We start from the raw sequence: 14,479 nt of genomic DNA, 5'->3' as shown, positions 1-14,479 counted from the left end.
GTGGTGTGAGTTGAGGCTTGCTCAAGTTCTTAAATTTTCCACATTTCAGTTTCCTAACATTGTTCAGTTGCCAAGAAAATAAAGGAAACTGGGTTGTGTCTGAATGAAAAAAATATAGCAATTTATATGTGGTTTGGGCTCTTATTTAATGAGTTAAAGATCTCCATGAAGGGTTTAATAATTTATATGGCCTGTATTAAATAAACCCCATGTTTGAAGAAAGCTCCATTACTTATAATTGAATAAAACCACTGAGAAATGTCACTGCTCACTCCTATTTGTCATGAGGATGCCTCTAGGGATTTGGACAAATAGCAGAAATGTCTTCTGAAGGGTGAAGTCATACACATGCCAATGGGAATGTGCCTCTCTGAAGACAATTTTAACTGCAGTGTGTAGTAACTGGTTAATTTTAAACCTCACTAAGATTAACTTTTAAATGAGTATATAAAAGAAATAATATTTTTATATTTGCTAGAAAGAGTTGACATTTCAAACCCACAGGAAATAGTCTTTTATGATCAAGAGCTAAAGTAACAGCATGCATAGCCTTTCAAGTAACAAGCTAATTGAGCACAGCATCAGCTTAGATATACTTTTTTAGGGACAACCTTAAAAGGGAGAACCCTTTTTTAGGGAGAACTCTTTTTTGGAGAAATTTTTTTAGGGAGTCTTTCATAACAGCTTTTGTGTTTTCTTATGTGTGCAGCTCCACTGCCAAATCAGGCATCATACTTAGTGTACAAGATAATACATTGGTTTCAGCCTGTACTGCAGCAGAAACACATAGAGCTTGCTGTTTTAGTCTCAAAATGGTAAACAAGCCAGAGATAGAAAAATTCTTCTTTGCTGAATGTAGGTGTGGGAGAATTTTCCTTCCTGGAAGTGCATTTGAGATATGCACTCCCTCATGGCAAATCTCTGCTGTATATAACAAGTACTCTTGTCAGAGTTTTTTCCCCCCCCCAAAGGTCCACAGAACTACCCTGTATTTAAACTGTGCAAAAGATGCAGTAGTCAGCATGAGAAGAAACTTAAAAAGGAGCTGTCTGGAAAGTCTGTGCTTTAGATGAGCAGATGAGCATCCCATGATTGATTGTTCGATTACGGGCATCCAAGGGTAAATATCAACAGGTTAGGCTGTGCAGCAGCTTAGAAGACAGAAGGCTTAATTTATTTGTGTTCTGGACACCAATTTGCCATGTGCCTCCTTTGGGACAAATGTCAAACTGTGGTCTGTGAATGTGCCCATTGCTCTAAGTTGAATTCACTTTGTACTGACTAAAGCATTTCCAATTCAGAAACTGGTATTACTGAACACAAGGGAAATATCAGAGTTTAAGAGTAACTTTCTGCAGGCAGCCTTCCATTGCTGGAACACCCTTAAGAGGTTTGGGGTTTTTGAGGACTGGTTATTGTATTTGTTCAATTTGTGTGGTGTGCTTTATTTGATGTCCGCAAGCTATTGAGCTGTCTGGTGTTTCAGCCTCTTCTACAGACACACCTGCTACTGGAAACTAATTTAGTGGACCTCCCTCTTCTATTGTATGTATTTTTGAATTATGACTGGTGTCTGGTATAGCAGCACTGTGCTCACTGCTCTGCAGTGTATCAGAGAATGGTTTCTTTATAACTGCTTTAACTGTAGTTGACATCGGAAGTTAGTAGCTTGTGGAAAACCTTGGATTTGTATATTATATATAGATTTTTCTTTGTTTGTTTTACCTGAGTGGTAGGAACTTTCTTTTTTGATGCATCTTTTAAAAAATGTTGATAAAAACATGATGTTAAAAATTAATTAGATCTGGTCACAAATGTTTACTAAGAAAGCAGAAACAATGCCACAATTTCAAAATTGGATGGCCATTTTTTGTTAAAGAAAGAAGGACTGTTTGTATCTCACTTTGATTAATTGTGGTTAACTGGATTTTTAAATCTTAGCAGTAAGGTTGTATTGATTTTCAAGTTTCACCGAGTGAACATGTTGGCCAGTATTAACAGTTGTCCTGAAGATAACAATAGATTTTAAATTAAAGAGATTTTAAGTCCTAATTCCCTAGAGTTGTTCCAGTGAAAGCATCTGATTTCATTAGGACTACTTTTGTCGGTAGGGATTTACAATTGTGTCTAAGATACTTGTGGCTGAAAAAAGTGTCCTCAGGTAGAAACATTGTTCTCAGCTCACAAACTTAGTTTGCAACTTAGTTTGGTGTTGAACATCCATAGTCTCTGAATCCTCAAAAAAACTGTCTGCGTGTCTCTGGAGCACAGACTTTCTGCAAAGCATTCTCCTGAGAGCTTTGTTGTGCAAATGTGTTAATAACTTAAATGACTCGTGGATGAAGTTTTTGGAGCTACCATTTAATGCAGACTGATACTAAGGTGAAAAAGGAGAATTTATTTGCTTGAGAAACCATGTCAGTATCTTTTTAAAGCTCCATTAAGTTTTTTTCAGAGCAATGAGGTAACTGAATCAGCATAATTTCCTCTTTAGAGTCAAATTCCAAGTAAAAGGAGGACCTGTGGGATAACAACAACAAAAATCGCACAGATTCTTTGCAATTTAACAGACTTTTAAAAAACTGTGAAGTTCGATGAAGAAAATCATTCTATAATGGTATTGGACAATCTGGACATACCTTATATGAGGACATGTATTTTTGAGAGCTACATTTTCATGTAATTGTCACAAAGTTAAGTAGGTGATTTCATTTGTCTCTTCTGAGGTCATAATTGCACACTTCACATGTAAATACTACCCTGCAGCAGAAGTCACTGGAAAAGGTATGCATTAAATTAAAAAGGTGGGAGGGTTATTTAGAATGATCGATTAAATTTTCTGCTTAGCTCCTGCTTATTGTGAATGATAATGCTTGTCCTATGCTTTTCACCTGCAGGTGTCCTCACCTCTGCAAAGCACGTTTAAAGGAAAGAGATACCTAAAGCTGCAAGTACAATAAAGTCAGATCTTCAAAGCTGGATCACAAAGGTTGATTCAAGTGCCTGAGCTTTATAGTTCTCTTAAATACCTGGCCTTAATATGGATTTTGCAGTCAGTGAGGCCTCTGCCGGCTAATTGTCTCAGAATGGTGCTATTTTATCTGATGTCTTTTTCCTCAAACCTGACACTGGCTCTACACCTGCACTTGGCAGAAGGAGACCTGTCTGGAGGTGAATGAGGTACTTGGCAACTCCACCTGTTCTCAGAGGCTTATGCAGCCTCTTATATACAGTCCACAGCATAATCTTACAGCCCTTTGACCCCAGCAGCCTTCCCTCCTGCCATCCTTAGAACTCTGCCACTTAGGACTGCTGCTGCAGTGTTTGTCGGCCTGCCAGCAGCACACACAGCATCCGTGGCTGTGATTTTTGTCTCTCAGGGGTGATGAATGTAGTGCTGCTATCACCTCAACCTCCTCTCTTGGGTGGTTGATTTCAGCAGTGTCTGTGTGCAGCCTACACTGCTCTGCTAGGTTTCATGACAGGCTGCCTGGGCTTTCAGTGGCCACAAGTCCATTCCATCTTTCTCAGCTTCTCAGGCAAATCAGCAAGGTCTTGACTTGGGAAACTCTACAGCCTCCGGTGCATGTCATCCATGAATATTTGCATGCTGTAGGTTTCTGGGCCCCCATCCCATGGATTCAGGATCTTCATTTTTGGACATGCTTATGTAAGCCCAAACTCAAAGTTTTTGGGGATTCTGCTCTAACTTCAGGTCCCGGAGCCATAACTGAGGTCTTGGCTTCAAATGTGATTTGAAATTAAGAAAGAAGTTAGGAAAACAGCTGTAGGATTGGTAATGTTTTTCACATCTATAAAATGATGCATTTTAAGTCCACAAAGATGGAAAACTGTTTTGTGTTTCTAGTATATTTTTCAGTGCCTATTGATGCTGTTAAATCCTTCATCACCTGTATGAACCACAGTCTCCTTTTTCAGATTTGTCTTTGAGATTGTTATCATACATAATTTCAGGGTAGTGTTAGATGGTTCCAGTGGCTCACCCTCTGTTTGTCACAGAACTTCATTAAAAGAAATGTTCCTAAACCTAATTCTGTGTTCTGGGGTTTGCGTTGTGGGTGTCAGGAAAGGTTACAGGCTCCAGTGCCTGTGTGTCATGGAGTTAAAGCTGTCAGTGTAGCTGTCTTTGCTAACAGGTGTGTTTACAAATCTGAGACCTGAGAAAACAAACAAGTTAAGGCTCTCTAGTGAGATTTCCCCAGTCCTTTCCATTATGCTACTATATTGTTTGGTGCCTATTCTGAGTGCAATTAAAAGTGATAAAAGTTTTTTTGTGAAACTGAGGCACAAGCACACTCCTCTGTGCCCTGAGCTTTCCAGAGGGGGAATCTGGAGCATTGGAGGGAGAATGGAGGCGTTGTCAAGGGGACCTTCCCAGCCATATTGATTGGCTCTAACACCAACCCTTTCACAGTGTCTTTACCCTCCTTGAGAAGAACATTGTATGCCTGATATAAAGAATTTTAAAGCTTTTTTTTTTTAATTTCTTGACAGTATCTACACTATTGTGTTTTACTTTCTCTGTGGACTAACAAAAGCATACAAAACTTGGCACAAGACTGTTAACTACTTTTTAATTACACTGATTAATAATGTACTGAATGATGAAAGATTTCCAGATTCCTTCTCAGCCCTGTTTCCCACTCTCCCGTTCTTTTTTAATTTGCTATAGTTCATTTCCTTGCTTTTCATTAGCTTGAGTGATTTTATATTTTAGCAAGTATTTTATTCAACAGGGAATAGGTCTTAGGCTTCCATAAATAGCAGCTTAGCTCCCTGATTATCTTTAGTCTATGGAGAGATATTAAAAAACAAAGGTTGTACAAGTCATAAAAATTAAGTCAGGTAGTCTGGGGAAAGAAACAGGTGCTGGAGGTAGTAGTATTGCCTCTCCCATTTGAGACACCAGAGACCCAAGTTCAAATCCTGTATTTGCCTTTGAAAGTGTGACTCTGTCTCCCACAGGATTGTTGTGACAACCAGACTACATAATATTAGGCTTTGTTTCTCTCATTGTTTCTCTGACACTGCTATGATGAGGACAGAAGCTGTTGCCTCCTCAGAGGTTCTGTGGTTATTACAGAAGATAACACAAAGCACACACAGACTTAAGAGAAGCCTAAAATCAGAGCAAAATTCTTTTGGAGCTAGTTGTACAAAATGTTTTACTCTTCATAAAACAAAAATACTTAAGTTCACTGCTCTCCAGCACCAATGTTTTCTTGATGGTGAGAAGTGGAGAGAGATTCTTTCAAACAAAGGTTATTCAATATTGTCCACCCTCAGAAACACCTGTTTCTATATTGCTGTACCCCACTAACTTTTGGGACTATGTTGCTGCTTTGGTTTGTCCCTTAGTGATGTCTGGAGAAGCTTGGCACTAGACTGGAACCTCAGAGCTGTAGTACTTCCCTCTGGATCATTAGCCCTAGGCACCAAACCCAAATATTTCTGCACTCTGGGGAAATGCAGACAGCTGCATCGGAATGCTGTAGCAATGAAAAGAGCCCTGGTATGCCAGAAGGGTGCATTTGTGGACCTGTTACACCTGAGAATCCAGTTGCAAGAGAAACATTATTTGCCAGGAAAGTTGTCTCACAAGTGGCTGGCCTGTTAGTACCCAGTGGTATTGGAAGCAAATCTGTCACAGGTGAATCTCTTCAATGTAAAGTTGACTGACCTGATCATAAGACCAGGTTTTCCAGGGAGGTAGCCTCTACTTCTTGGTGCAGGAAAAATAACAGGTAAGACATTTCTGTCAGAATTTTGGCATTTTTTTCTTCTTAATGCAAAAGTATGTAGAAATAAAATTAGCTTATTTGCAGAGATTAATGGAACTCCTCAGAGCTGCTACAAATGGTTTATCTAGGATTTGAGTGAATAAACAGCCTAGATTCTTACTACTGCTAAGCATTTCTTAAACAGTGAGCTTAATGATTAGGGGAAGTTATTGTATCCTTCTTGTTCAACAATGAGAAATTAAGAGAAAGCTGGAGACAATGGAGAAGTAAAGAACCTGACCAGTTTTTTTATTAGTTACTGGATAATACTTGGGTCCAGCTAAAGTAGAGCCATCTGCCAAATGCTAAACATTCAGAATGTGTGGTTATAATTCTGAGTATTAGGTGGAAAAGGACCAAGAAATAAATGACCAGATCACCTTTCTCACTTAAAAACAATGCTTATAAACTTTGCACTCCTGACAAAAAACCTCAACCCACAAAATATTTCCTTAAGCCTAAGTTTTACTTCCTGTTGGAAAATTATGACAGACTGAAAATATGATAGGAGCTTTCCTGACACTTTGGTACCTACACAGTATCCAAACCACTGCCATCTGCACATGACATGGACATCAAGAAGTTATAGGGTTTGAGTGCATGGCCTTTTGGATTGGAATGGTGAAGAAGATACAAGTATTTAAGGAAACAACCCAGGGTATTACAGCACTCAGAATAAATATCATTTAAGCAGATGAATAGAGTTTGTGAAGATATTTTGCAGCCACAGTTGTTTTTCCTAGCATTTGAGGATGTTGAAGACAGTACTGTACTCCTATTAATGCACATGCTTCCTTGCCTGGCTGCCTACACCCGATAGTTTTTTGAGGTAAAGCTTTGTTTGTGGTTTTTCTGCATGAATGATGGTCTGTCGCTTCCAGATAATCAAATGGTCTTCTTTAACAAGTGTTATTAGTGCACAACTAAATTCGGTGTAACCACACTTGCAATACACACCCCTGTAATCACTGTGACTATGCAGAAACTTGCTTTTTAAAAATTGGAGTTGGAGCAGGTTTTGCTTTGTGAGAGAATTCCAAGGAGGCAGTGGGGTGGTGGTTTAAGGTTCTCAAAAGAGAACACAGAGTAACCCTATTATAAAATCAGGGTTATGCAAATTTGAAAAATAATTTTTGTTCACTGTAGCCAGAATTTGTGCCAAAGAATTTCTTATGCAAGGCATCTTGCTCTTTGAGGAGAAAGACCTGTTGAGTATTTGACATTTGGCCAAATGATTTCTTGCTTTATATTCACAGCTTTTGGGAAAGACTCTGGCTGATTATTCTGTGCAAAGTACAAACCAGCCTTAACACTCATTTTCTACAATGTATCTGAAAATGGAGTTGAATAGAAAATCATGAAAAAACAGACGTTATAACAGAAGTTGGCCTTATGGCCAGCTACATTTTCTTTTTGACACTTAAGTCTTTTCCTGGTGTGATAGAAAATTCTGGAATTTATTTAATGAGCTTGAGAATCTCATTTTGGTAAAATAAGCATGTAAAATACAAATGCATGTCATTATGTTCACCAAGCTTTTGAAATCTAAGAGTAATTACTGGTGTCTCTTGTAATTCGGGAGAGATGACAAGTTGCTGTAATTAATTACCTTAAGAATATGTTACAATAATCTACACTAACAGCTGATTTTCAATGCATTTCCTGGTTTCTCCTCTGGTTTAGGAGAGGTATGTCATTGTCTCTGAAAAATAGAGGCCTGCGATGGAGGACAACAGGGTCAGTGTTTGTAGCCCACTTAAAGGATGGTAGTAATTAGCTTTTGACAAATTGGAAAGTTACTGCAGAACAAAGTAACCATGGAGAAGAAAGCAGGTCCCTGAAACTTACCACTGTATGATTTGTGTGTATAAATAGTGATAGCAGTCAACTGTCAGTCATTTATATTGCATTTCAAGATGTGTTTTTGTTTTCAAGAATGTCTATATTGTGCTATGCACACTTGAACTCAAGAATTAGAATCCACAGGGAATGTATGCTCACATAGGATCGTTTCTTCCCATCAGAATAACAGGGCCATGAGGAGATCTCTAACATAACACAGAGCTTTGAGAGGGCTTTGACAACACTGAGGTAAGGATCAACAGAGAAAAGATGTAGAACTTCAGTCTTCAAATAGAATATCTTGCTCTTTCTTGGCAGCATATTTAGCATGGAGTCATGTGATACACCCTGTAGTTTACTAGCTATGCATACAGAGAGTACTGCAATAAAGTTGCTCCTCATCAGAGGGAAAAGCAGTGTCCTCAGTAGCCATGAAAACCTGTGTTGGACATCAGACTGACTTTCTGCATAGTTCAGTGTAATGTTAATGAAACATTGACAGCTCTGTAACAACCAACCAGCAGAAATTCGGTGCAACTTAGTGTAATGGAGGCATAAATGACAAGCTATGGTGTAACATTCAGGCCTTCATTTATGTAGCCTAGGGCTTTTTTGCCCCTTTCTCCCCTCCCCCTCCACTACCCTGATTTAACACAGCATTTCTTGAATCCTGTTCAGGGTTGCAGGTGCCACTGTATTGGAATGGGATCATCAAAGGCTATGTGTAAGTTGTTATGGCTGCATTCATGATGATCATGGTGCTTGTGTTCATGGTATTTGGATTAATCCTGCTCAGTGATATTTTGAGATTTAATGTTTCTATCAGAAAAATAAATGCCTTTTATTCATTGTTGTTTACCTGCTCACATAGCCTACATACTTATCTGGGCCTGAGAAGGTCTTGTGAAGTCAAGACCACAGGCAGCAAATCCAAGACCATTTCAGCAAGGGATTAATTCTCAGTGTACATGAGAGCATTTTCCTGACCATACCAAGCTGTGAAGTTCACTAGGAACCTCTACAGCCCTTCTAAGCCCCCATGTGACTGTTGTAGTTAAAGCAGATGCTTTAGGAACCAAAAAGTGACTCAGTGCTACAAGAGGCAAGTGAGTGTACACTAAAAAATCAATTGTTTTAAAGGCAACATTGCCAGAATCAAGTGTGAATCTGCACTCACAGGCTGCAAAAATAGCCCAGTGTGTAGAATACTTTCTTATGGAAATTCTGTAAGAGATGAGATGTATTCTCTGCAGTTCTATGTCACTCAGAGGTAACGCAAACAAAAAAGATTAGAATATGGCTTTGAATTCACTTGAGGACTGACTGAAATCTATTGACACGTGATGTCTGCTCAGTGCAAATAGATGCATGTTTTTCTATCTTTTACACTGAACCAAAAGATGAACTGGACATGTCATGTAATGGCATGGCTGGGTAGGAGTTTATTTCTCACCCCTCAATGTGCATATTTCCCTGTATTTAATTTCAGGTTGCAGAGCTGTGCCTTACATTTAGGATGGAAAGTATAAAACCTATCTGTGCTTAAAAAACACAGTAACAATTCAATACAGTACAAAAGACAACAGATTTACAGAGTAGGCAGAGAGAGAGACCAGTGCTTCGATGGACCCAGAGACTGTTGGTCACTCTTAACAGTTGTGCCTTATTGTCACAAATGTCACAAAAGTTGTAAGATGCTAGTGTTGTTCAAGTATGTCTAGGAGGGTAAATCCTTTTTCAGGATTTCCAGAGCTACTTTCTCTCTCAGGCTATCAGTTCAACACTCTCCAGTTCAAGATCTGGCAGAAGCTGGAAGAAATCTAGGAGTTCTTCCATTAACTGGCAATAGCAACATCTGAAGGGACCATTTTCTTTTCTTGACTTTTCTAAGGTCTAAATCCTGCTGTGTATCTGTCTGCCTAGATATCTAAATGCCTTTAAGACTTGCTTGTTCATATCTTTGTGCTTCAAGTTTCTATTTCTTCTAAGAAAGAACAATAAGCACTTTACTGCCCCGTATATAAACACCAAAGTTCTTGAGGACTATGAATATTTCTTCTCAATGGTGAAATGAGGAGAAAAAGAAACAAAAGAAAAGGTTTTGAAAGAATCTTCACAGATAGTAAATCTCTGCCTATACAGAGACTAGGTTTATGGTATCATTAGGAGGTGACTAATGAGCAGTCTGAGTAGAAACTGTTGTTACGATGGATGCTTAATATAATAATAGATGCATTAACAGCCTCTACAGGAAAAAGCTTGTAAGGGCTGAGAGATTTTTGTGTAAAATACAAAAGCTGCTGAAGGAACTTGCTTGAGGCAGGGTGTTCTAGAGATCTCCAGGAGTCACCTGAACGGCACCCTTGAAAATCTCAGTAGTAACAGGCAGGCATCACTGTTAGACATGTTGCTCTCGCTCAAGAGGTAGGACAAGGAGCAGGCAAGAGCAGAACTAATGCTTATCCTCACTGCTTTCTGCTGGGCTTTGTGTTGATCCTCAACAAAGCAAACTGTGAATACTGATCATCTGCCACATCTGTCTCTTGGCACAATCCTGCACATGATGATGATGATGCAGCAGATTGAGTGCTGATGACTCAACTACAAATACTGAGCCACAAAGCTAAGAACGAAGCAGCTAGTTGCCTCCTCATAGCCCAGAAATTAAATACCAGAAGAATTCCTGGAGGAATTCAGATATGACAGAAATTAATAGTGATTCTTCAAGAAAATTTTGATCTTGATTCCTTAGAACAGTGCACAATTACACACCACTTAGCCACATGATCAGTTCAGAGCAGCAAGCTTATAAAATCCTTTCTCTCTTTGTGCTCTTTTTTCCTACCATTTTTGAAAGTCTTTTTCTGTCTTTTGGTCCCCAGTCATCAGATGCAAATGAGAAGAGCTTCTCCTCAGACTCCAATATGTAATTGTCAGTCACACTCATAGTTGTGTTTTTCAGCCAGGACAGGCAGACAGCTGGACTCATAACTGAAAGGGGGAGAGAGCAAAGAGCTTGTTTTCTGCCTCCAAGCTGAGTTTGTACATCTCAGTCTTCCATGGCATTCTGAATTCAGGCACAGCTACTGTATGTCTGCATTACTTCTGATACTTTCCTATTGATATTCTCATGGAGAAAGTCTGAACTGATGAAGTTTGGTTTGATCAACTGCTTGGACTTCTATAGTGCTGCCCACTTGTAATGCAGAATTTTGTGGGCTTTTCAGTACAGAAGCTGAATCTTGAATGTGTTGTTAGACCTAAAGGAATGTATCGATTTTAAACCCGTGGGATTTAATAAGACATTAAATGGGTCTGACAGGCCACACATGGAATACTGTGCTCAGTTTTGGTCTCTGCCATGCAAAAAAAGATGTGGACAGGCTGGAGAGGGTCCAGAGAAGGTCCAGAAAGATTATCAAGGGAGTGAGAAGCCTGCTGAGTGAGGAAAAGCTAAGAAAGATGGGTTTGTTCAGCCTTGAAAAAGAAGGCTTAGGAGAGACCTTATCACCATGTTCCAGTATTTAAAGGGTGGCTAAAAGAAGACTCTCTTTTTGCAAGAGAGATCTTTTTACAAGGCATCACATGGAAAAGGTGAGGGGTAATTGGTACAAGTTACTCCAGGGGAGAGACTTATTAGACACTAGAGGAACATTTTTTACAGGAACAATCAGCCATTGGAATAATCTCCCCAGGGAAGTGGTGTATTCCCCAACATTGGACACTTTTTAGGTTTGTCTGGACAGGGTGTTGGGTTGTCTTGTCTAGATAGTGCATTTGCCAATAAAGTTTGGACCAGGTGATCCTTGAGGTCCCTTCCAGTATTCTTTGATTCACTTACCTGCGTAAGTAGTAACATCTGGAATCCATTCAAGAGTATCCAAAGCTGGAACAATAGATAAGCATGCTGGAATGTTGGAAATATGCATGAAACACTAATAAAGTATTAACTTAGAAGGGTGATGGCACTGCATCATCTGAAACTGTCAAAAATGTATTACTTGAACAGTAATATGACTGGTTATAGAAAAGACTGACTCGGAATTTGAATAAAATTTTGTGACTATATTATAGAGAATAAAAATGCAACACACATTCTCTTTGAACTCATTTAGCCTGTCTAATCCACACCAACAATCAACAAGACCACTCAACTAATGTTGCTGTTAAAATGCCAGCATTGTTTAGTCACTGCATAGTCACTATTTTCTTATTTAAATATTTTTACAGCATGTCTTGACAGCTTCTTTAACAAAAAACCAAGGCAGGTACTGCAAACACCAAGTCAAGTGTCCTGGAGAAAAGGTTTAAACCCTTAAGAAAAGGTTGCATATGACTCATGGGGTGGCCTTCCTTGTGTGACGTACTCTTGTAACTTTTGAACTGTCTTGGCATCCATTCTGTTGTTTTGGCTGTTTTGCTTTCACAGGTATGAGTTTTCTGTCTTGGGCAAATGGCATGGGCTCCAGGTACTCCAAGTAATTTTTCGATTGCTGTTTTTCCTCATCTGTCTCCTTAGGTAGCTACAAGTCCCCAAGGGCTCTTGACATCCATTCCTAGTAGCACAGGCACTCTTGTTTTCAATTTTCCATTGAATGAAATGTCAGCAAATGACAAGCTGTGTTTTGCTGGTGTCATGCTCTGATTTAACACAGCTGAATACGCTCTCTATAATTTTTCATTAGTAGGTGCTTTATTTTGACACTGCTTTCTACTGACCTGTTGTACTGGAAATAATGGGGACTTACAGTGACATGCCTTGTATGTACTTCGCTGCAAACTGCTAAATCTCATGTTTATTAAAGGTGTCTGATTGTCAGACATTACTAGCACAGGTTCTCTAAAATGCAGCAAGGATAGTGCTATCATGGACAAATGACTTAGATTTTCTCCTACACAGGAATGGATTTGATAGTTAAGGACACCAATAAGTTTGTTTTCTCCTAGCAGCAGTGAAAATATATCCTGCCTTTGCTATAGAGCATCATGATTTTTTTCCCTCCTTCCACCACCTACATCTTTACCTCTCCTTCTCTCCTGTGCAACAAGCATTGCAACAATTTCCTCAAACTTGCTATTTATCTGAAGCTGGTGTAAAACATCATTGGTCCTGTTTTTAGATTTTAAATCCGTAAATGATTCTGTGCATGTTCTTTTTTTACACTTTTTTGTGTGATGTCTGAGGATTTAATTTTCATTGAAACAAAGTCACACTTAATTAAATTCAACCCCTTTTAACCTATTATAATTTTAAGGGGTAAAGCCTGACTTTTAGCTATTATGCACAACTTGGAGCAACTGGTGTTATCTGTGGCACTGGCCCCAATCACTTTTTGCAGGGGTGTGCTCTCAGCAGTGTCTGTGTCAATCAAAGTTCACATTTTGTCTGACACCAGATAGATATTTTTTCTTAAAGACCTTGTGTGTGCAACAGGCATAAAATCTGGGTCTGGATATATTTTCTTCATAATTCCTTTGTAAAGTAATCCAGAGATCAAGCGTCTAACCATCACCAGATCTTGCTTAGTTTTTATGGAACACTGAAATCATATATTTGAAACCAAAATACTTTTGTAGCTTTTTTGCTTATGGGAAAGGTTATGCTGAGAATTTCCAGGTCCCTTAGGCTGTAAAGAGTTTTATGATCAGTTTTAGCTTACATAGTTCTTCCATGCATGAAGATGTGAAGCTTTAATGGCTATGGAGTAAAGCCAAATCTTCTTTCTTTATTTATGTACACTAACACCCAGTTTGTTTTATGGATAAGTGACCAGTCTCAAAGTCTGACAATACAACTTTAAAAAAATGATCAATATTCTCAGTAGAAGAATCCAAAAACAAGTTAGTTTTGTGCTTAGATACCATCTCTGTCACTGAGATATCTTTGGTTAATGTCTTCTGTTTCCAGATGTTTTCATAGTAGTCAAATCCTATGTCTGTTAAAGACTTTTGTCGACCAGTATTTAGGGTGCTAAGGCAGGCTGACTGAGGACAAATTTCTTTACATGCTTTGTGTTTGTTTGAAACGAGTCTGTACTCCTTCACCTTAGTGTGCCCAGTCTGTACCATCTCACCCCATTCACCTTGCTTTCCTGGATATTACTTCCATCATAAGGAATTTTTGTTTAGCTTTTGCCCTACAGCTTGTTTCTCATGAAAGGTTTATGAAATCTCTGCTGCATTTTTCTCATCTTTTTCTTAGATTAAAATATCATGATACAGACTTTTGTACTGGATATACTATCAAAAATGTGCTGTATATTTCTATGCACCATGCAGCCCGAGACAGAACTGTATGGTGGTTCAAAGGTGGTGTTGGAGTTACGTGAACATTTGCCTTGCTTTGTGTCCCATGTAGAAATGTATTTTGGATCAGTCACCTCTCCAATGTTTTCTTCCTTTATGTGGGAAATATTTCCCACTGTTTGTAATTTTTGTCCCCTGAGTGTACATGTAAGTGAAAACTCCTTCTTTTTTTCTGGCACTGACTAGACCTTCATTGCTGAAGCTCTGCTTGCTTAGCAGCTGAGTGCCTCATCTCCCTTCAGTTCTGAGGCATTTTCTTGGTAGCACGGTGGGAACTTTTCTTGCAACCCTATTCCAAACATTTTTGAGATGGGTTAGATTCCTGTGTCATGTTTACAATAGTGGATGCCCTCAGACAAATGTAAGAATAAGCATAAGCACATCTGCTTCCCTCTCCTGGGCTCCAGTAGGTTGTTCCTGTGTTGCTGAGCCAAAGATGGTACCATTATTCAAGACCAGTGGGTTTTTTCAGTTGCTAGTGTCCAGATTCTGGCAGTGCTCTAGTGAGTAAGTGCCCAGTTTAAAAGCTT

The sequence above is a fragment of the Corvus brachyrhynchos genome, unplaced genomic scaffold (assembly GCF_000691975.1).
Source record: "Corvus brachyrhynchos isolate BGI_N302 unplaced genomic scaffold, ASM69197v1 scaffold115, whole genome shotgun sequence".
Lineage (NCBI taxonomy): Eukaryota > Metazoa > Chordata > Aves > Passeriformes > Corvidae > Corvus > Corvus brachyrhynchos.
Note: the sequence above shows the minus strand (reverse complement) of the source record.